At 43.3% G+C, this 21,562-nt stretch overlaps 1 protein-coding gene and 1 long non-coding RNA gene across 7 annotated transcripts in view; both read left to right on the forward strand.

The window, feature by feature from the left end:
- The window catches only part of LOC135917831 (uncharacterized), a 265,446-nt gene that overhangs the window by 138,096 nt on the left and 105,788 nt on the right, over positions 1-21,562 (forward strand). The gene's annotated exons all lie outside the window — the stretch shown is intronic.
- On the forward strand, positions 2-13,281 carry LOC139057592 (uncharacterized). Of its 2 annotated transcripts, XR_011512919.1 has the most exons (6): positions 2-3,961; positions 4,379-4,469; positions 6,804-6,819; positions 7,218-7,402; positions 9,226-9,387; positions 13,178-13,281. It is a non-coding gene; the product is annotated as an uncharacterized lncRNA (long non-coding RNA). The 2 variants fall into 2 exon arrangements; XR_011512918.1 differs by having other exon boundaries at positions 2-4,469.

A 21,562-nucleotide genomic window follows, 5' to 3' on the forward strand; every position in this document is an offset into this window, starting at 1 on the left:
TCATGTTCTCATGTGAAAGCAACAGATATCTACGCTAATATAATTTTAGTCCTGCACTACGGACTTGAACTGCGTGCGCATTTGTCGCCCGTGGCGAAGTGCACTATCACCTTCTAGTGTTGCTCGTTGGCTACGTGGTTCACCCTTTGACCGCGAGTTCTTGGAATCAAAAGACGGCGGCAGTTGTCGCATTTCGACATTTGATACAGAGAAGTGCTCGCGTACCGTGCTTACGCAACGAGTTAACGAAACTTAGGGTAGGTAAAACATTGACTAGCCCACCGGTATAGCATCCTGTACAAAGAAATGTGCAGTTTGAGAGTATACTTGAGAGTTTGAGAGTCGAAAGTATACCGCAGCGACGATATACTACTATTGGACTTGCTCCTCCCAAGGGCTTACAAATCGTAACCGCAAAGGTGACCGTGGTCTCAAAATTTACATTTTTAATCTTCTTTATGAAATAATGAGGAATAATACGATACCTTATTCCGCAAAACGTTTTTTTTTACTCATTGCAAACAGCATCGATCTCGTATTTCCGCTGTGAAGTGAGCTTGCGACAAAGCCTGATATCGGCTATTTCTCAGTAAATATGGAGTAATTTTGTTCCTGTATATTGACGATGCTTCCGACATTTTGTACGTTCCAGGGAATTACGTACCGTTGGTCGGGTAGAGGTCTATGTTGCGGCTCGTTGGGCGATGCAAACTTAAAAGTGGCAGATAGATGCTTCATTGCGTTGCAGTACATTCATAGTTGTATTTGGTAGCCCGGCAGGGCTTGTTTTGCTCTCAGAAGTTAATCATGGGTAAACGGTGAAGTACTACACAAAGTGGCAAAAGCAATATTATAAATAGAGATTAACACTTATCAAGGCAGAAACACCAGTGGAAAAAAATAATTTGCGCAAATCTATGTGAATCTCAGGAATTGATCGATCAATGACAGGGAATCTTTAGAAACGAATTCTTAAGTAATAGGGTTCAGTTGAATGACATTTTTTAGTGAGGGCGGCCACCCTTCCTGCGGTGCAACAAACATTCCTTCAACAATATCTGCCTGAACCGTAGAAAGGAAACATAGAAAAAAAACACCTAAACAACCGCTGCGGTGGTGTACCTGTAGAGAATCCGCCTCGAATATTGAGTTTAAATCCCACTGCCACCGGAAACCCTCCGGTGATTTCTAATGCGTACAGATGTGGCCTGGTCTGGTGCTCCACTTCTCCTGGGGGTTTCTATTTCGACAGGGAGGCACAAGAGATTTCCCGAATTGTTTCTGGACGCCTCTCATACAACCACAGATGGCCTTGTTGAAGAGAATCCGCCGCGGTTGCGGGAAGCAAGTGCTTTCGACGAGCACCTATCTGTTAAATACGTATAAGCGCGCTCCCTGCCTGGTGCTCAGCCATCAAAGGATCTCAACGATAGTAAGGTGCTGTTTGCCCCAACCCAAAAGCGTCCCCACCTCGGTAGGCCCATTTTGAGCGCCATATGGGGAATCTTCGCCATGAGAGCGGCCCAAATTTGTTTTTTGTTGCGCTCACGAGGGTTTCGACAATTGGCCGCGCACGCTCCTTTCCCAAGCGTATCATTACAGCAGGAAGCCTAACACCCCGACGGTGTACGCTTGTGCAATGGCCCCGACCACTTCATCTGAAGCGGTCTGGGCCCGGCGACGGTGGGAATGAAAGCCACAACTGGCGGGCGCCCTACAAATAGAATGATGCAAATGCAAGACAACATTAGTTTTATGTTATTGGTATTTTCTTTTCAAAGCAAGCACTTGTACCTTTGTTCTTTTATTTGACATTGATGCAGAGCATGCCGCTGAACCTCGCCCTTCAACACGGTAAAAAACAAAAAATGTGTATATTGAAAGGGGGTGTGGGAGCACGGCTACACTGTAAAAAATTTCCGTAATTTTACGGGGGATTTCTGTCATTATACGGAGAACTGCAGATAAAAATATGGAAAGTATGTTATATTTCAAAAATACGGCAAAATCTGCCGTTAATATACGGAAAGTGCTCTCCGTATTCAGCTTTACGGACATTTTCACTGTAATCATATAACGGCTATACGCTGTTTTGGACGAAACAGAGAGAATTCCGTATTTTTGTTATGTGAACATCCGTATATTGTGAGAAAATTTAAGCTGTCTGAATGAGCGCTCGTACTCAAAGTTTCAGCTAACAATACTTTATTGAACACGCAAACTGTACGCATTATGAAGTTGCGTACAAAATGTGAGAGCTAGCCTTCTACCAAAAGCTGCAATAACAGATCGTATAAATATATATACGCATCTTCTATTGCGGTCGCAGTTTGCCGCGCATATGGGCTTTGTAACGCTGATCATATGCGCAAATATATGCGTGTTCTCGCAATGTTCTCAAATTAAGCGCTTTGTAGTTAATAACGCAGCATATATGTTTAAGTGAATGAAGAGCCGGGGACATACGTGCATACGTAAACAAGCTTGCGGCACTCAGGTGCTGGTGCACTGGGAATGACATTGGTGCTCTATACGCCAAAAATTGTGCGCACTCTAAATCAGTACCGAAACGCAGGGAGTGGTATAATGACCGTAACTGCGTTTACATTTGGCAATAAATGGTCTCGAAGGGGACTGGCGGCCTTTTGATCCAAGTACAACGGTCGGAGGAAATTTTCGAATGCGGCAAGCAATTAACCCAAGTGTCAAAGGGCACTGCTGAACTGCAATGTAGTTGGTTGAACTCATTCCCATGATATTTACAAAATATCTCGTCTGTGACAATAACTGCCCATTCATTGAGACAAATCGATTACGCATAATCTTCACTGTTCATGTGTTAATTCATGCGGTAAGATGTAATCGCAAACATTTGGCGCTTCATCTTGAAACAAGACCGGTAAGAGCGCTCGTTCTTGTACGGTAGAATAAAGAACGCGAACATTCACCGACATGTGTGTAAACTACTGGAAGGTGACTGAAGATTAAGGACCTATTACCGTGCTAGTACTGTGTATACTGTCAAAAAGAAGAAAAAAATATTTCGGCAAGAAAGAATGCCCAGTGTCGAGATGTAACGATTCAAGCTTTATTTCTTTTTGACCTAGAATGCAATACCATTAGTTCCACGTGCTTTATGCATCGGTAATGTTATGACACAACTCATTATTTACCCGTTCATTACATGCACCAACCAGCCCGAATTATCACTGTACTAGAGCTTATGGACGCATCGCAGTGCACTGCTTTGCACTTCATTATAGCACAGGGATTTGCTATCGCCAGTAGCGAATGCTTTGGTTGACCTCCCTGCCTTTCTGCCTTTTGAATTCTCTCTCCCTTTGTATAAAACGCACTAACTTGTGGGAGAGAAAGCGTTCTCCTCTTTTAGAATTCAATTATTTGTCAAGCAATTATATTGCAGTTCCAGTAACTAGAGCAGAAATGCGAAAACGAAACCGATTCTGTTCGGTTCTCCGCGCTCAGAGTGCGGCACCAGGGGGCAGCGCGCGCTGCGCGTCCGTTAGGAGTGGCAGATGGAGATGCACATGTGTAGTCAGCCGGCATTTTTCGAGTCGTGTTGTAAATGTTGTTAATTCGCCGTAAATATCTCTTGATTTGTACTCAAGGGTGGAGCAAGACCCCAAGAAAGAGAGATTGACGCATCGGGAGCGAAGAACAGAAACGATGGATGGTTACGCTGCTTGGGTCTCGGCACGTTCGAATTGGCAAAGTTCCGAATTTGTTGCTGTGTTGTGTACGCTTGTGCGCTCGTTATTTGCCACCATCGCGCGGAGATATTTGCGCTGGATGTCTTTCACTTCGTGTACAAAACTCTGCTCGCTGCGGCATCGAAGAAGTTGTCTTGTGTTTGGGTGCACGTATGCGCTTGGACACGGATAGCCTGCTTGCTCTCAACGGGTGTTCAACAGTCTACGCGCGCTCGTAACTTGCTCATGAGGTAAGCCCATTTTAATCTTATTTGGTTTGCATAACGTAGGTGTTAAAATGATGTGTGGTAAGCCGGTGTCGCGAACAGAAATATTTTCAAAAGACCACTATGCAACGTCTTAAGGCAAAAATGACGCATGAATGGGGAAAGGGATCAACCTATCTTTTCAGATCGATTCCAGTCATAGCGCGATTGGCTCGATCGGAATTTCCGTGAGGTACTTCTAACCTTCTACTTCTACTTCTACTTCTACTTCTAACATACAAGAGAAGCGAATGGTATCATCATAGACTCTTTTATTTGACGAACAATTCAGTTGTATTACTAAAGCGGAGAGTGGATATGCATGAAAGTCAGATTGCATTGATACTCAGCAAAAACAAGGTAACTTATCATTACTAATCAATCCTTTTCTTTTACTGAAAGGCAAGTTGCTGTTGTGCTGGAGCTGAGAAGAGGTCTGCTGCCTGCAATGGGTCCATCTCTCTCAAGTTATTGCAGTATTATAACTCTCAAGGTGAGTGGATTTTTTTTCTCATAACTATTTTCCACCTGAATCATGACCGTTTACTTAGCTGTGTAGGTGATCACTGTTAGTGACATTGGAGTGCTGGTGGACCAGCACTCCTTTATGATTGCAACGCATATGACAGAGTGCAGCTGTGGCAGTATGCAAAGGTGTTAATCTATAAGCCAAATTAGGTTCTTTGAGGTAATATGTTAATATATTGATGACATTGGATTGTGGTCTAGCAGGCAAAAATGCTAAACAAAAAGAAATTTTAATTTGCACTTGGTAAGATGTGCAAGCAATTCAGGCTGTTATACATGAAATGGGACATTTGTAGATGTCTTCTACAGTGCTGCAGTCCTGAATTGCTTCAGAGTTGAGTGATACCACTATAATTTCTCTCTAGAGCATGCAGCACAATTTAGCATTGGGGGAGGCTGGCATCAACAGGCGTCTACTTACTGTGAAGTTCAAATGAGGTGTTACTGTTAGGGTGACTATGTATATTTATGGTTTAATTCTAATCTTGTGTCAGGCAGACATAGTTTACCCACTTGGTTAAACAATAGAGATGTAATATCTATGTATACAAGTATTACCCATTCATTTATGCCATTCAGACAATGGCAGAAATGCGTGGGTAATACTTGTGTACATAGACAATACATCACTATTGTTTAACCAAGCGGTGCCCCTGCATGTTAAATTTTACAGGGCTATTATTAAGTAATGTCAGCTTTTGTTGTAACATTAAGGCACATTTTAAATTATTACAGATTACCACCATTGTGCACCATCATAGTGTCATATTTACACTAAATGTATTTGACTTTGCTATAAAACCTTGCACAGCGGTGCATCACGAAATTTTTTTTTATAGTTTCTGGCCTCAGAATGCACTTCACGTTATATTCTTGTTTGCAACAAGACTATAATGCAGGTTTCTCTCCTTATGTTTTGTGGCACTTCCAACTGCGGCGAGCTAAACCACTGGGCAGCAATACTGGATACGCTACTTCGTGTGGAGCTGTCTTCAAACACACACAAGGAATACATCATTGCTTTTTTTGCACAAAACAACGGACACAAGAAAGACGACAGAACAAGGCGCTACTCTCAACTGACATCACTTTATTGCGTCCCTCCTTTGTAGACAGCAGAATCTCGAAGAACATGGGCTGTGAACACCATGTGCAGGAACCACCAACATCTGATCAAAAAAGCACGCTCATGCGACAGAATCCAGAAAAAAACTATATTGAGCACTTTACAAGGTTAAAGAAAGCACGCTAATGCACTGTGACCCCAATAATTGTATGAAGAAAACTTCCGATAACTCTCTGGCGGTGGTATCACGGCTCTTTTTTCAAAATCGTAGCATCACGAAACATTGCGAACCTAAGCGATCCATACCAACAGGCACAGGTTCCCATTTGGCTCAACATTGTAAAATATGGAAGTGCAAAGCCATGTTTCGTGATACTACGATTTTGAAAAAGTGCTGTGATACCACCGCCTGAGAGTTATCGGAAGCTTTCTTCATACAGTCATTGGGGTCACAGTGCATTAGTGTGGCTTCTTTAACCTTGTGCAGTGATCAATATGGTTTTTTGGATCCCGTCGCATGAGTACGCTCTTGTGATTGGTTGTTGGTGGTCTCTGCACATGGTGCTCACTGCGGATGTTCTTTTAGATTCTACTATTTATAAAGGAGCGACGCAATAAAGTGATGTCAATTGAGTGTAGCGCCTTGCGCTGGTCGTCTTTCTTGTGTCCATTGTTTTTTGCGCTTAACAAAGAATCTATGGATTCACACCAACTAGCCCGCCAACACATTGTGTTGCGGGCACTTCTGAAGTACTGTCTGTCCAATAACCTTGGTGGCATGGAAGCGCCGTCCACTTCTATGCGTTGCTTTCTGTTTCATTGTGGCATCACATCACATAATCATAATGTGTATGGACTTTTTCCAAGAGACCCATGTTCCTATCCTTGTGTTATATTTGCTGTCGCATTATTTATGTGCAAATGACCAGTGCTCCAAGCTCCATTTTATCGCAAAGTAAACTACTGGTACCTAAACAGTTCTGTATATCAGAAAACCAAAGCTGAACTGCCGAACAGTACCAAGCGGCAGCCTTAGTGCAGTGTCAAGTAGTCAGATTTTATTGGTCATGCAGAGGTGCACAGGATAGCTCTTTATTACTTGCTGAATAATTAAGCTGTGTGAAAACTGAGTAATTATGTAGCTTCAACCACATGCTATTGGTCATTGCTGCTGCCCTCATCAAATGTAGAAGATTATCACGGCATTTCCTATTCTCTTTTTCCTTATTACAGTGGGATTACTGCATGCGTAAGTAGGAAACGGATCACATATGCAATCAAAAGCCAACATTGTGTAAACTTCGAACATTGATTGTACAGTTTGATGACCCAGAATAAGTAGAAATAAACCATAAATGATTGACAATTAACTTTTACTTGACACAGGGCTAAAGCATACAGTAAGCATACTGTATGCTCATATGGTGTCACATCAATATAAATTTTAGTGTAGCTTTACAGTGTACGCTTCTATTGTTGCATTCTGTCAGAGGAATGGTAATGTTTCGCGTGTATAGCAACTAGACTGTCTATATACAGTAGTAAAAATGTGTGAACTGTATTTTTTAATGATTTGATAGAATCTGTAGCACAATAAAGCCATACAATCAATGCACAGTGATGAGACTTTCTCTGCACATGTTGCAGGTTCAAAAAAGTATGGTGGAAGCTGTTGCCAAGGTTCCGACCAGAAAAGACAGCCAGTATAAAAGGGTCCACGCCACTGATCTCTACTACAGGGGATGAACAGCACATCGAGCGCCCTCGAGTGAAGCCGGCCTTGTCCCGGAAGTTGGTGCTTCACAACTTTGCGGCAGCACTTTGTTGCACGGGTGTGTAGCATTTCTTCCCCTAACATGCCTGCCTGATGTGCCATAAACTACCCCAGCAGTGTTTCGAGGTTTCCAGAATTTTCCCATTGTAGTGTCTACAGTGTCGCTAAGATAAGTGGCGTGCAATGGAAACACTGGTAAATCAGAAAAAACTTGATGTAAGAGAACACTATCGTATACGGGTTCAGATTGTCATAAAAGTGCTTACCAGACATGTAGAGACCTCCTAAAATGTGAAAAACCACAAAGAAAAGTTTTTCGGCAGCAATATTATCTGATCGCACGCACTAGTTAGTCCACCATATGCCCTGCTTCCAGGACAAGCGACTGCATGACATCGCATTTCCACTGGCTTCACCTGCATCCGGTGCGGTGTGCTGCATCCAGCGAAACATGTTAGAAATCAGTGGTGCACAGTGTTTTCTGTCCCCTTTCTCGACGCCTACTGAACACATGTTAAACTGTTTCCAAAGCAGACAAACAGAGGGAAAGGGTTCTGAACACGTTGCATTTTAAAGTGGCTGGTACTGGGTAACGCAAGTACTGTGGCATAGTAGATTTGCACCAGGCAACCTGGGTGCCCAAAAAGGCTGCTGTTTACTTGCAAATGGCCAACATATTGTGAGCATGTTGAAGTTCTTTTTTTATTCTCTTATTTAGCTATTCGTTTATTTAGCTAACAGAGACAGCTTTCACAACTGAAGAAGCCTTGGAAGCATGAAACACTTCACAAAACCAGCTTCAATATATCGTGTCTGCATCACAATTTCATGGCTGCATGATTGAACCCTCTGGTTAACATGTAAGAGAGTTCATGATGTTTGCCATGCATTATCCACTTTATTTACAGGTCAACCCTATCTTGAGATTTAAGCTGATGTTGCGTTTAGAGAAATTATGGCCGAGAGCCAGATTTTGAGAATACAGATTGAGCTTGACAGATTAAACACCAGAACAAGTCGTTGAGGATTTCAGATCAAGAATCTTCAAAGGCCAGTTCATTTAGTGGTATTAATATTCTGCTCGAAGTTGTTGATTGTTACGTTCATATGGTGCCCAAGCATTGCGGTAACAACTTCACTTGGAGTACATAGCAAGGGTGTATTCGATGTAAGCTGCTGGCTTTTTTTCTGTGTTTACAAAAACTGGTTTCTTGTTCAGTTTAAATTTTCAAATTTTGCATTGTTTATTAGGTGTTGTGTCTTCTTTCCTTTTCCTGCAGCTTCTTAGTTAAACATCTGAATAGTGAACACAACTTGACCTTTTGCTTGATTGCCTAGATTACATGCCCTCGATGCAAAACAATTTCACTTCAAAACTGCTTGTACCATACTGAAAGAATAACTTGAAGCAGCCATAGCCACCAATAACACGCAAGAGATGATTATGAAAATTTTAATATTGTTTTTTGATCTACAGGGTGTCTTAACTATCATGCACCAAGATTTAGAAATATGTAAATGCGATGTAACTAGACAAAATGAAGGTAATGTTTGCCATCGCTTGGAGATACTCTGATTATATTGTGCATTCTGCCTAATTACATAATTCTTAATTAGTTATTAAATATCTCAAATAATTAAATGAAATGTGTCAATGAAAAGTTGTAGAGCAATATGAAAGCCTCCTGATACACTTTTGTTACTGTTACTCATTGTGTGCTACATAAAAGTGTTTTTCCAAGGAATAAGCCTGCGAATACACATAAAGTGTCTTGAGTGGCCAGTCATGTGTCAGTTTTGTGGTGCAAAGCCACGAATACAACTTAAATGGGTTCTTTTAAGAAAAAGACTTAGCTCAGCAAATTATCTTTCTTTGTGCAGCCTGTGGAGACAAGGTTTCTTAGACAGGGCCGTGGCCCTCAAGGAAGATGCCGAGGCCACAGGCAGTTCCTCCAGTGACCGTGAAAAGGTCCCCTGGGGCACAAGTCTGGTTTGGCACCCCCACCTTTCTCCAGCAGCTTTTCTGTCTACTTAGCTAACCAGGTGAGTCAATGATGGCAAAGGGAAAAAGAATCAACAGCATCAAACGCAGAACTTGCTCAAGCTCAATGCATTTTTGGTGTGAAGTTTTTCCCTTATCATTTATCAAAAAACGGGTAATAAGTATATGATATGGTCTTCATACGGACATCTCTTTCCCACAGAGAATTAGCAGTAAAAAAAAAGCAGCTTATGAAGGCTTGAATACTAACTAGGATGATGTGGCATAGATAGGATAATGATTATGAATGTTTCTAATGAAGGTAGTGGTAGTAGAGTGAATAATCAGAGTTTATATATAGATTGAAAGACATTTCGTTCCAATGCCAGAATTTTAAATCATCCCAAATAATTCTTGCATTTTATAGTCTTCATTTTATAGTTCTTGATGCTTGCTTCTTGCTGACATCATTCTTATGCTGCATAATTCACCTGTTATAAATTCCCTTATTCTCCCATTCAAGCAACTTTACATTCATCATAAGAAACCTCGTAGATGAGTTCCAGAAACTTGCTGATGAGATTAGGGGGCGGCGTGTACCCCAGGCTGAGATATGCATTCAAGAGCCTCATATCTTGCAAATGTTAGAAATACTCCTGATAAGCAAGTTCTTGGTGTCATACAAGGTTATTTGCGAATACGAATTTGCCTAAATTTAGAAAACAGTCAATATAAAACATGTCAAGCGATATCGCTGACGATACACACATTCCAACTGAACTAAATACAAATAAATATAGCACCAAATGCAGAATCATTGGCATGATGCCATTCTTTCAGTGGAATAAAATCTGTCCTGCATTGTAAATCTGGAATCCTTCATAATCCAGACTACTAAATACTTATGAGGGTTGTAAGGTAAGATATGCATGTATTTATTCCTCGTTTCTTTACTTTAGGACCCGATAATGCTTAAACAGCAGTGAAAGAACTGAGATCACAGTAGCTAATACTTCATATTGCTCCAGAAATCCGTTTCTCTGCCGATCGCAGCATTCGACACTAACAAGAAGGCACATAACACTTAGGGTGGTGCTATTCACTTTGATTGTTTGCGAACGAAACCCATAATGTACATGTATTACGTTTGAACAACAAAAAGGTAGGGGGTTTGCATTTTGCAAAACTGCATGCAGGTTTTCACTGTGTGCAATTAAAATTAGGAACCTTCCCAGCTCATACTAAATGCATTCTCCAAAGCTTTAGGTTATACAGGTGCACTACTTTACACAGAACACACTCTTTTCCCTCGTCACGGCTCACACTCTTAGGCAGAGTTACACCCTTTGAAGTGCCCCTTCTTCAACACAACGATAATTGTCATCTGCCTTTATGCATTTCCTTTCTTTAACGCTGCGGGCCCTGTGCTTTCCAGTAACGAACGGCATGCGCGTTATCACCATGATAGCATTCCCGACAACAAAGTAGCGGGCGTGGCGTCTTCAAGAAAGGAAACGCATCAAGGCAAATAACGATTATTGTTGTGTGGCAGAAGGGGCACTCCAAAGGGTGTAACTTTGCCTAAGAGTGCAGGTGGTGATTCAGATTCTTCAAAGGTGTATCATTGTATGGGATGGCACATCGCGCTTCACTTATTTGCAGAATATTGCATTCCAATTGTGTCATATGAGATAAATCCATTAGAGAGCTTTAGCTTGCCCTAAATTTATTACAGCTGTGTACTGGTAAACTGGCCGCAGCTTGCAGTGCTTGTGGAAAAACAATTGTAACTGCCATATTATATGTAACTGCTAGTGCACAGGCATCGGCAGCAGCAATGGTTAGGGTACACTTGTTTCTTCTATTCTGGGGTATGCATCCTCCACCAGAAAGTAGTTTTTTTCGTCTTCCTCTTCTACCATATTGTAATGTGAAATGGGGTGTAATTTGTAGGATATACTCTTGCATAAACTTCATGAGCATTTATTCTTGTCTGTGCCACAGATCATTGTTGCTACCACTGTAAAAGAAGGGTGCCTGTTTACAGCACCCATAGGGAACAATCTGTGAATCTTTAACGAACAGTAAGGTTAATGAATAATAGAATAATTTTTAGTAATTTTCAACAAATTCAGCACTCTTTGCTTTCCACTATGGTGTTTTTCAAACTCTAATGTTGGCACAAAGTTTGAGTGCAGGATGTCATTTTGTGTGAAAGAGTACACTTGTGCGCATAACACCTCATCGTCAACATTCTGCTGCACAGAATGTCATTAGCTTTCTTATGCATTGGTCACTATCTCACAAACCGGTTGCTCCTTTGTTAGTTGGAATGTAGCATTTATGTAAAGCACATTTGATGTTCTAACAAAAAGCATTGTGCCCTCTTATCCCCTAATTCTCCTCACTTGATGCCTAGTGTTGTAATAGCATGGTTGACACCATAGGAGCCAGTGTGGTGAATAATTGTGTCTGGTGGAGTAGGGGGTGTACGTTAACTTAAGCAACTTTTCCAGACGACTTGAATCAGTATTGTGGAATGCTGGTTTTTTTTTTGCAATCACTGTTACCAAGTTTCACTTTGGTTGTGGCAACAAGTATAATGTAGTTCGCTAGCACTCCTGCCAACACATATAATGTGCAGGCATCTGTGTTGAAAAAAAGACCAGCTAATGGTTTGCCAGGAGCTAAGGTCCATTTAGACCATTAAATTTTGAACTTACACCGGTGGAAATAACTGGTGAATGAAAGCACACCCAGGAGAACTGAAGCAAGATTGCGAGTCGGCCTAGTTGGAACAAATTCATCTTGAAACTTATTGTGCGCAACAAACAGGGACGAAGAATAGAAGAAACACAAGGACCAGCGCTTAACATTGTGTTTCTTCTATTCTTCGTCCCTGTTTGTTGCGCACAATAAGTTTCAAGATGAGCAGGAGAACTGACCATAATATTTTCTTTCATTAAAACACCGCTGAAGCTTTGAACTGCGTTTGAACTGGCTTGTTTAAAAAATGACCCATTTCCTTGTTCAAGTAAGACAAAGGTTCCACAGGAAGACAGAAACTTGAAGCCGTCAACAGCAGCATGAATATAAACAGCAATCGACGTTTTGCAATCTTGCACCTGGTTATATTATCCATCCCATTTTTTTCCACAGGCTGTTCTTTACTGTTTTATGGTCATATCCAGTTTAATTTTAATGTCCCTATTTTTTAATATTTGGTTAATATATATTTTCTTCATCAGCTTTCAACAAAATATATATTCATAATGTGCCTTCATTTACCATTTGCAGTGATCTTAACCAGATGCATCTTGATACAAAATTTATTTTCCTTAATTCTTCGTTTTCCTTTTCCAAAAGTGCAAACTGTTTATCTTGATACCTATTTTGTCTTCTTGGAAGATTGGTTCTACTGGATTAATGACTGCATACATGTGTACATCGTTTTCTGTTTTGGTCACCCCTACTCTTGGCAAGTACTGACAGCATTGCTCATACCCGCTCCTTCACAATCACCACTGCTAAGCACACCCTTCCTTCCTTTATTTTAACACTTTGGCTTCTCTTGACCTATTATATGCACCAGTTACTTCTCCCCCAATGAGGCTAGGGGCCAGTGAGATATGCACAATCCCACAACACAGCCAAGGAAAACATTTGCTACCCTAATGACAAGCACCTATGTCGAAATGTTGGCTACAGCAACATCCCTTGTTCCAACAATGTTGATCTACTTACATGTTTTTCTAACACAGAAGTTACTGCTTTGTCGTGTTCTGTGATTAAACTTTTTTGCCGCTTTCTTTAGGATGGATATTCACGAATACTACTTGTTTCTCCTAACAGCAGCAAGTTTATCCTTGCAAGCGTTTGGAGTCAAGAACAACTTTCACCAGGAAGAAGTGCAAGACGAGTGATTGAAGAAAATAAAGTTGCTTCTGTGATCTAAGAACCTGAGGACTGAAATGTTTCACCTTTTTGTATATATGCTATGCAGTGCATTCATATCACAAAGTGCAAAGTGTTTTATCTCTGCAGCCATGTCAGTGTGTTGGCAAGACAATTTTTTCAATGGTGACCTGCTGCTTTGACTATGAGCTGCCTTCATGACATTTGCATTAAAGGAGATGTACTGTCGTGGACAAAAGTACCCTGGAAGTGCGAGCGTTGACCAAATTGCATTTCTGCTCAAGACCGCTGAAAACAGTGGGTCACGTATGCACATTCCGAACGCAGACGGTGGCACGGCTGATCCCAGCAAATAGCACACCAATGAAATTCGGTCGACTCTCGCACGTCCTGGGCAATTTTGTCCCCGATGGCACATTCTTCGAATGGATATGCTCTGCAAGATGAAATACGGGAAGCACCTGTACTTTAACGGATATAGTACAGATTTAGCATACGGAGTCTTTCGTTTTCTGAATACGGCAAGCACCTGTTTTTTAACGGTTATAGTACAGATTCAGCATACGGTGTGTTCCATTTTCTGAATACGAGAAGCACCGTACTTTAACGGTTATAGTACAGATTCAAAATACAGAGTCTTCCGTTTTCTAGATACAGAAGCACTCGTATCTTGTATTACGGTCTCTTTTTTTACAGTTGTCCGTTCTACGGAAATGACCGTTCTTAATTTACGGAAGAGTGTTCGGTCACAAATTACCAGCAAATTTTTTGTAAAGTAAGGCAAATTTTTTTTACAGTGTACATTCCACGCTGTGAAAGTGGTTGGGCAGCGAAGCTTTGCTATCACCTGATTCGAGAGACCAATTTGACGTACCCCTGAATTCAGTTCTTGCAAACCTGAGAACAATGCTGTTGTGTATACCGATGTAGCTGTTGCTTTCGTCGCTCATCATATTCGCACTGCTCTTCAAGCGTCCTAACTATGCGTGGTTTGCTTTGGTCAGGAAGCGCTGCATCCTGCGCAGCCTGAGCACGACGTCGTTGTGCACATTGATGTTGCTGTTCCTTTCGTCATTCATCATATTCACGCTGGTCTTCAGTCGTCCTAATTGTGCGTGGCTTGCTTGGGGGAGGAACCGCTGCGCCCTGCATAGCTTGACCACGAGGCCACTGCGCATATCGGCATAGCTGTTCCTGTCTCCCCGCACATGTTCACGGCGCTTCGAGAGTTCTAAGTATGAGTGGCGCTTTCACAGCGCAATCACAACATAAATGAAACCGGTTGGTACGTGGGTTCTTTTTTTACATGTCAAAGTGTAGTGACGTGACTGCCTGCTTAATATGTGACATTTGCCAGTTTCCCACAAGTGCAGCTTATGCACCCGTAATCTTTAACGGGGATTGCGTAAGCCGAGCACTATGCCCAATGAAGAGCCGTTTGGTTCTTTTGTTTCATTCCCCCGCACGGCCGACGCCACCGCTGCCGCGGATGGATGGGTGGATGTTATGAGCATCCCCTTTGGAATGGGGCGGTGGGTTGCACCAGCAAGCTCCTGCTATTATACTGCCTAATGTCTTACCTAGGTTAAACAATGAAAAAAGAAACACCATGAACTGCCACGCCCAAATTTCCTGATCCCCTATTGCAAACTGTGCTGTTGTACGTCTCCGTCTTTTGTCGTTTTAGTACTTTTCTACCACCAATCCTCCAATCGCCTCCTACTAATGCCTATTGCAGAGATGCTTGCTTTACCACTGCTCCCGTTGAACCCAAGGGCTTCAAGGAGGCCAGTGTTGCCTAAATCAACCACTGGGTCTTCAAATTCTAATAAAACCTTCTCCGCCGTTTGCCTAGCTTTACCGCAGCAAGCACGCGCTTCTTCTTCCTTCTTATATTTCGCTTTATAGGTGCGTGTTCTAAGGCATCCCGATCTCGCTTCGAAAAGTAATGAGTTTCCCCTTGAGTTATGATAAATGGTTTCTTTTCTGATTTAATTTTTTTCCTCTTATGTAGTTACTCAGGGCAGGTTTCTTTTCCTTTGCCGCCATCCATGAGATTATTTCAGCCTCTCTGACTTTCCGCTTGACCTTCTTTGTTGCTGTGTTGCCCACCCTACATCCGCATGCTTGTTGGTAAGGTTCCTAGTTCTTTTCCTCCACTGTGAATCACTGCCTTTCCTGTTTCATGTTTCTCCCGCGGAGGAACGGCGCTGAGCGCCACCTGGTGGTGGGCCAGGGAACCCAGACGTACACGCGGCACGTGGCTTTTGCTGCAATTGGTCAAGTTTTTGGCTACGGAAACAAAGAAATTCCAGAGTCCTAGTCATATGCAGCTTCATTGTAAAACCGCTGTGTTAAGTGGCACAAGTGCCTCACTGTAAAACCACACATACGTAATGACGTGCCTCTAAAATGTTGCGCACCATGCGACATTTATGCTTTAATTTTTATGGTGTCGAATGAAGCTTTTATTGACCATTCATGGCCTCAAGCATCGGTCTTCTCATCTGTTGGTTTGGTAGGCTTTATGGCTTACCTTGTTAGTTTACTATATCATAAAGGAAAGGAATTGCAATTTAGTGGTGTGATTTACCCAAAGACGTGAAAACGTGGGCATAGTCGGGGCTATGAAGTAGAGATTTGTCCAAAGTCTGACGATCTTAGAGACGCTTGTTGATGCGCCAACAACAGGCCTTCGCACGCCTATTTCTTCCAAGATAATTGGCATCAATGAGTCCGCCAACGGAATACAACACATGAGAGATTCTTACGCGCACATTTTAGATTTGGCCAAGTTTTGTGCAGTATGCAACTACACCGTACTCAATATTCTGGCAAGGATTCCTAATTGGACAATTCTTACTTTGTGTTGATTTTGCAAGTTTCTCTAGTTCTAAATTGTTAAACCAATGAAAAACCTTTTGTTTGCTCAACAGTACATGTCCTGTGAATTCAGGCTGTTTGCCCTTGCGTCGCCGCACTACCGAAACGAGCGCCGAAATCCTCATTCAGATTAGCAAAATTTGCGTAATCTTTCGTTGCCCTTTTATAAACGAATTGATTTTTTCGCTGATATTCCAAACGTTCCCTTTTCTCAGTAAAGATATTGCTATGGCATGAGCCAGGAATGAAGGGGAACTTACCTTATGCCGCCTATTGGCACCATTTTTAGCCTGACCTTCAATCTTGTCCTGTAAATGAACAAACTTGAACCGCAACGATTAACGTTTGAGCTGCAGGCGCCATGTACGTCGACCAAGGCGCTAGTGCTGCTGCAACAAGTTTCACGTCGAAGTCGATCAACAGCCTCCGACACCACAGGAGACCCCTATGTCCCACAACGGTGACCCACAGCCATCTCTCGCTGTTCCAGCAGGGACAGCCGGCGCCTGGAAACCTCGGCAAGTACGTGGAGGAATGGCTCCAAGCGTCTGACGAAGTACAGAGGCTGGAACTCTGCGGCTCAGCTAGACAATTTCATCTTCTTCCTTGCAGACACTGCGCTAGTGTTCTTCGTGAACCACGATGATACATTCACAACGTGGTACAGCATCGTTATTGACGTCACAGAGTCCTTTGGAGATATTATGATGAAAAGGAAGCGGTTGGAGCAGACGTTTCTTGAGGGTGCTGAAGTCCTAGGTTAGACCTGTACTAGATACATAGAAGTGATCCTGAAGCTATGTGTAATGTTCAGCTCTCCAATGTCCGAAGAGGACAAAGTTGGACGCCTTCTCAATGTCATTGCCGAGGATGTGTACAATTGTTTAATTGGAAGGGGGAGTCTCACCTTGGTCTCCAACCTCATCATGCATTGCCGCACATTCGAGAGCTTCAAGTTGTGGCATATCGGGACAATACTAGGGAGGTTGGTGTGTTTTACAATGGTTGCCAGTCTTCACGACTGAAGGTTTCAATCTGACCTTGCGGCAACTGTAAGGCAAATTGTCCGCGAAGAACGTGAATGATACACCAAAGGGCCGGATGTCGAACAACTTCGTTGTGCTTCCTTCCAACTTCAAGAGCTTGCATCTGCTCTATCCTCATTTTCTGCCATGCCAGGCGCTGCAGACTGTCGTGTTGACCGCCTACCACAGCATCGACGTTCCTTTCCAGACGACATGACATACAATCAACGGATTCGTAAGGCTGCCACTACGAATCGGGATTCGGAAGATCGCATTTATTATTTTCAGCGCCACAAGGTGACTCCACAGTGCTCAACATCCGTCGCGCATCGCCTGTGTTACGGTTACCAGTTACCAGCACCGTTCAGCGGCACCACCACCGTTGGGAAACTTGCAGGTGCTGCCGATGGAGGAAATGTTGCCGGACAATCTCCGCCTCTGCGAACTACTCCTCTCCCTATTGTGTAGGTGAAGAACAAAGTGTGTGTGTTAATTGATAGTATGCCTGCAACTACATTAGGGCATACAAGTGCCACCGTTTCCGTCAAGAGTGCGATTTCAAAGAAAGACTGGGACGGAAAATTGTTTCCATGGAATGATGGTGTGATATTTTGTGGTGTTAGTGGACAGTGTCTTATTCTTTTCGGTATTCGTTTTGCAAGTGTGTTACCAGAGGATACCTTAAAACAAAATTTCTTGTACTCCCGTGGCGGACTCATGCTGTAATTTTTGGTATTTACTTTTTTGAGGTTGGTGGTACTTCCGGTATCTGTCGAACAGACAAAAAATATTTCAAATTGCGCGCACCCCCCAACCTTGCGACGCATCCTTACCAGAGAAAATCTATTTTGTTTGTAACAACTTGCTGCTTTCGACTTGATCGCTGTGACATGTCTCTGTCATTGTCGCTGCTACCGACCTCTTATGTGTTAAAGCGCAAATCCAACCACTTTCATCGAGCTGAGCGAATAGAGATGTACTTGTTGCACGCCATCTGGGGACAGTAGTGAATGACACCTCCAATTTGTGGGCTTTCAACTGTTATTCCGTCCCTGCTGTTCTCCCGCGCGATATGGAGCTCGCTGAATTTGACGAAAACACGTACTGATCCATCACAGTTCAAAGCGAGGAGTACTCTCCTACTAGCTCTTCCAACCGAAGCACTTCTGAAGAGCAGATCCTACAGGGAATCGACTAGTCGCCGCCCTCGCAGGAGGGCCACGCTCTCGCAAACGTTTTGCCGGCACAATTTTCTGTGTTGGATTGACGCAAGATGACAAGCAGCTTTCACTCCCGCGTTCTAGTGCTCGCCAGCGAATTGATATCGGATATGCACATCCCATTCAGCAACAGTCTTACGGCCTGTATTCGACAGATAGGTCAATAATCGCCGAGCAGGTGAAAGACATGGTACGGAAAAGTGTTGAATGTAAGGGTCCTGTTGTCCGTGGGCAACTCCATGAGCCTCATTATGAAAAAAAAAAGATGGAACGTGGCGGTGCTTCCTTTAAAATAGGAAACCAAGCGCAATCACCAAAAAGAATGTGTAGCCGCTCCATAGCATTGATATCATCACCGATTGCTTACATTCCGCAGCCTGTTTTCATCACTGGATTTGGGATCAGGGTATCGGCATACACCCATGCATGGAGGTGATAAGGAAGAAACGGCATTCGTGACACCACTCAGCCTTTATGAATTTAATGATATGCCGTTCGGCCTTTGTAACGCGCCAGCAACAGCCGAACGATTTATGGACACCATCATCCGAGAACTTAAATAAAAAATTTGATGGTGCTCCCTCGACGATGTGGTGATTTTTGGCAGCACTTTTGAGTGACCATGCCAGACGTCTCCGTTGTGCTCTGTATTCTATCGAAAAAGCAGGCTTGATACTGAAGTTCAAGAAGTGGGGTTTCGGATAAACCAAGACGTTACTACTTGGGAATCTGGTCAACAAAACCCGTATGAGGTCAAATACGTCATCTCCTACATGAAGTGAGCTCCTACGAAGCACCCAAGTGAGTGCGGGATTTCGAGGGGTTTCTTAGGATTTGCTCGTATTTTCGTCGCTTCGTCTTAAGGTTTGACGACTTGATGTATTGCTCCCCATGTCTTCTGTAAAACTATCTTCTGTAAAACCGTTGGACTTTCACAGCGACGACTTTGTTGCCAAGATGCCGTCCGTTGCTGAAGAAGCCCGGCGTATCGCTCATCTTCGTACTGTGGAATAGTAACACTGATCGAAAGAGCACTGTGACAGCCGAAATCAGGCTTTCTCGTCCGCTAAACCAGACATTGTGTGACTGCAGACCGCGCAACTTGAACGAGGCTTATGCGAAACGTTTTCACCCCCCCCCCCCTGCCCTCCCGGGCCCTCTCATTCCTGTAGATCACTTGAGCGACTTGACGTACGAGGTGGCACGCTTGACGTCAGCTGGTCATCGGTCTAGCCGGACCAAGTTGATACATGGTGCTCGTCTTCAGCAATTTCATCCTACACTTTCCCAATAATTTGGACATGCCCGGCGGATTTCGTCGGCTAATAGGGGATTAATGTGGCACGGGCCGGGCAAGGAGCAGAGGAATAAGACGTTAGCTGGCGCAGCCTACTGACGCCATCTTTACCTGACCATCAACCTCATTCTGCAAATAAACCCATTTCAATCGTAACCGTAACAATATGCTGGTTATTATTTCAACTACTGCTAAAAATGATTACAGTGTGTTAGTAACCGCAGTCTATTTTCCGTGATCTGGAATATATGGTGCTGTAAATACAACTTACGTGTCAAGGGGCAACAAAATATGTGGTCGCCAAACATTTTTCTGAGATGCCTTCTTCATCTATTCTGAATTGTAGTTATCCGAAAAATGAATCATAGAGGTTGTTTTCAATTACTAATAGGTGTCATAAAAAATGCTCTATATGATAATAAATATCGCAGTTGTCCTAAAACACTCAGAATGGGCCTAACTGTTGAAGGTATTTCATCGGTACCGAGACTTGCGGTACTGAAATATTTCACTTTACTGTTAACCGGCGCTTTAGCTTAGTCCACGCTCTCAAACGCCGCTTAGTATTGCCCTGTATATACAGCATTCTATAAGTGTGAGTGCAGCGAGTTGTAGTTACCGCGTCCGCGAGGTGATACGCTACCCTAAAAGCAGGTTTTCGTATAGGGAAGCCATACCATCTCTTCCTGCTATTTTCAACAGGTGCGCCATAATGTAAAAATATTAAGCGCCTAATTATCATTTACATCAGGACGCCTAAGTGTGTCTGGCATGCTGGGAGTCTCAAATGTGTCAACATGAATTTTTGCGGTAAAGAAGCAAATGCGCAATTTGTCAAACTGTCAAACGTTGTGAGAACAATAATTCCTGAAATAGGTGGAGAGAAAATATGACGCAAGGCCGGATCAATTCATTTTTTAGGCGAAAGCATCAAATGCCTTAACAGAAAGCCGTCGCCTGCAGTGGCGAAGCGGCACCCAAATTCCCCTTGGCTATGACTCCGCGTCGCAAGCCCGCCTGCACGCCTTCCGCGATAGCGCGCCAGGTTCGGTGGCGTCAGGGGAAAGGGAATCGCAGCAATCAAGTGCCCAGTGTGCCTCGACGTCACGGTGACGCGACGCCGCAGCGCGAGATGGCTTGTAAGCGGCGAGGTACTCGAGTGACGAGCGCAGTGGCTGCTGCCGTCTCTCTGTGGCCCCGCTCTCTCCCTCTCACCCACACAGGGCTTAGCTACTGCGCAGACCTGCCGGCCTTCGTGGCCGCTCCTGCTCCCTAGGTCTCTCATCGTGCAAGACGTCAGTGGCATGTGGCGCCCCTGATTTCCCATCAATATCGTCCAAATTATTCCGGTCTACAGCCAACGTGCTAATGTGGAATCTATATGCAAAAAAGTAATTCGCACCAATTAAATCCGACAACTCGATTTGGTAGCGCTTTTCAAAACTCGAAAACATTACTCGCCGGGCAAACCTCGAGCGGCCGCTCAGCGGCATTCAAGTGAACTTTGCTGCCTTCGCATTGTTTCGCTGCCGACGGAAATGACAACGCTGGAGCACGGCAGGATGGTGACTTGTCCCTCCTAGTCATAAAAGTCCTCGGATTTTTCTTCCGTTACATTTGTGGTCTATCTATTAGTCGCATACTACAATAAAGAAGATAACAGGCAGTTTGTCCTTCGGAGTATAGATGTAAGATGTTGAATCGAACGTTGAAAATTATGGGATTTCCTTATCTTTTTCAACAAGGATAAACTTGAGAAAAAAAAAACAGTTTGCCCACAGAATTATTTTGTTGTCAAGCTTCTCCTTTTCACGTCTCTAATACTTGGCCAAAAAAGGAGTTTAGGCGTCTACGAAGCACCTCGATCCAAGCACGTGGTGGCAAGGACCTTCCTTCA

This window comes from Dermacentor albipictus, chromosome 3 (assembly GCF_038994185.2).
Source record: "Dermacentor albipictus isolate Rhodes 1998 colony chromosome 3, USDA_Dalb.pri_finalv2, whole genome shotgun sequence".
Taxonomy (NCBI): Eukaryota; Metazoa; Arthropoda; class Arachnida; order Ixodida; family Ixodidae; genus Dermacentor; species Dermacentor albipictus.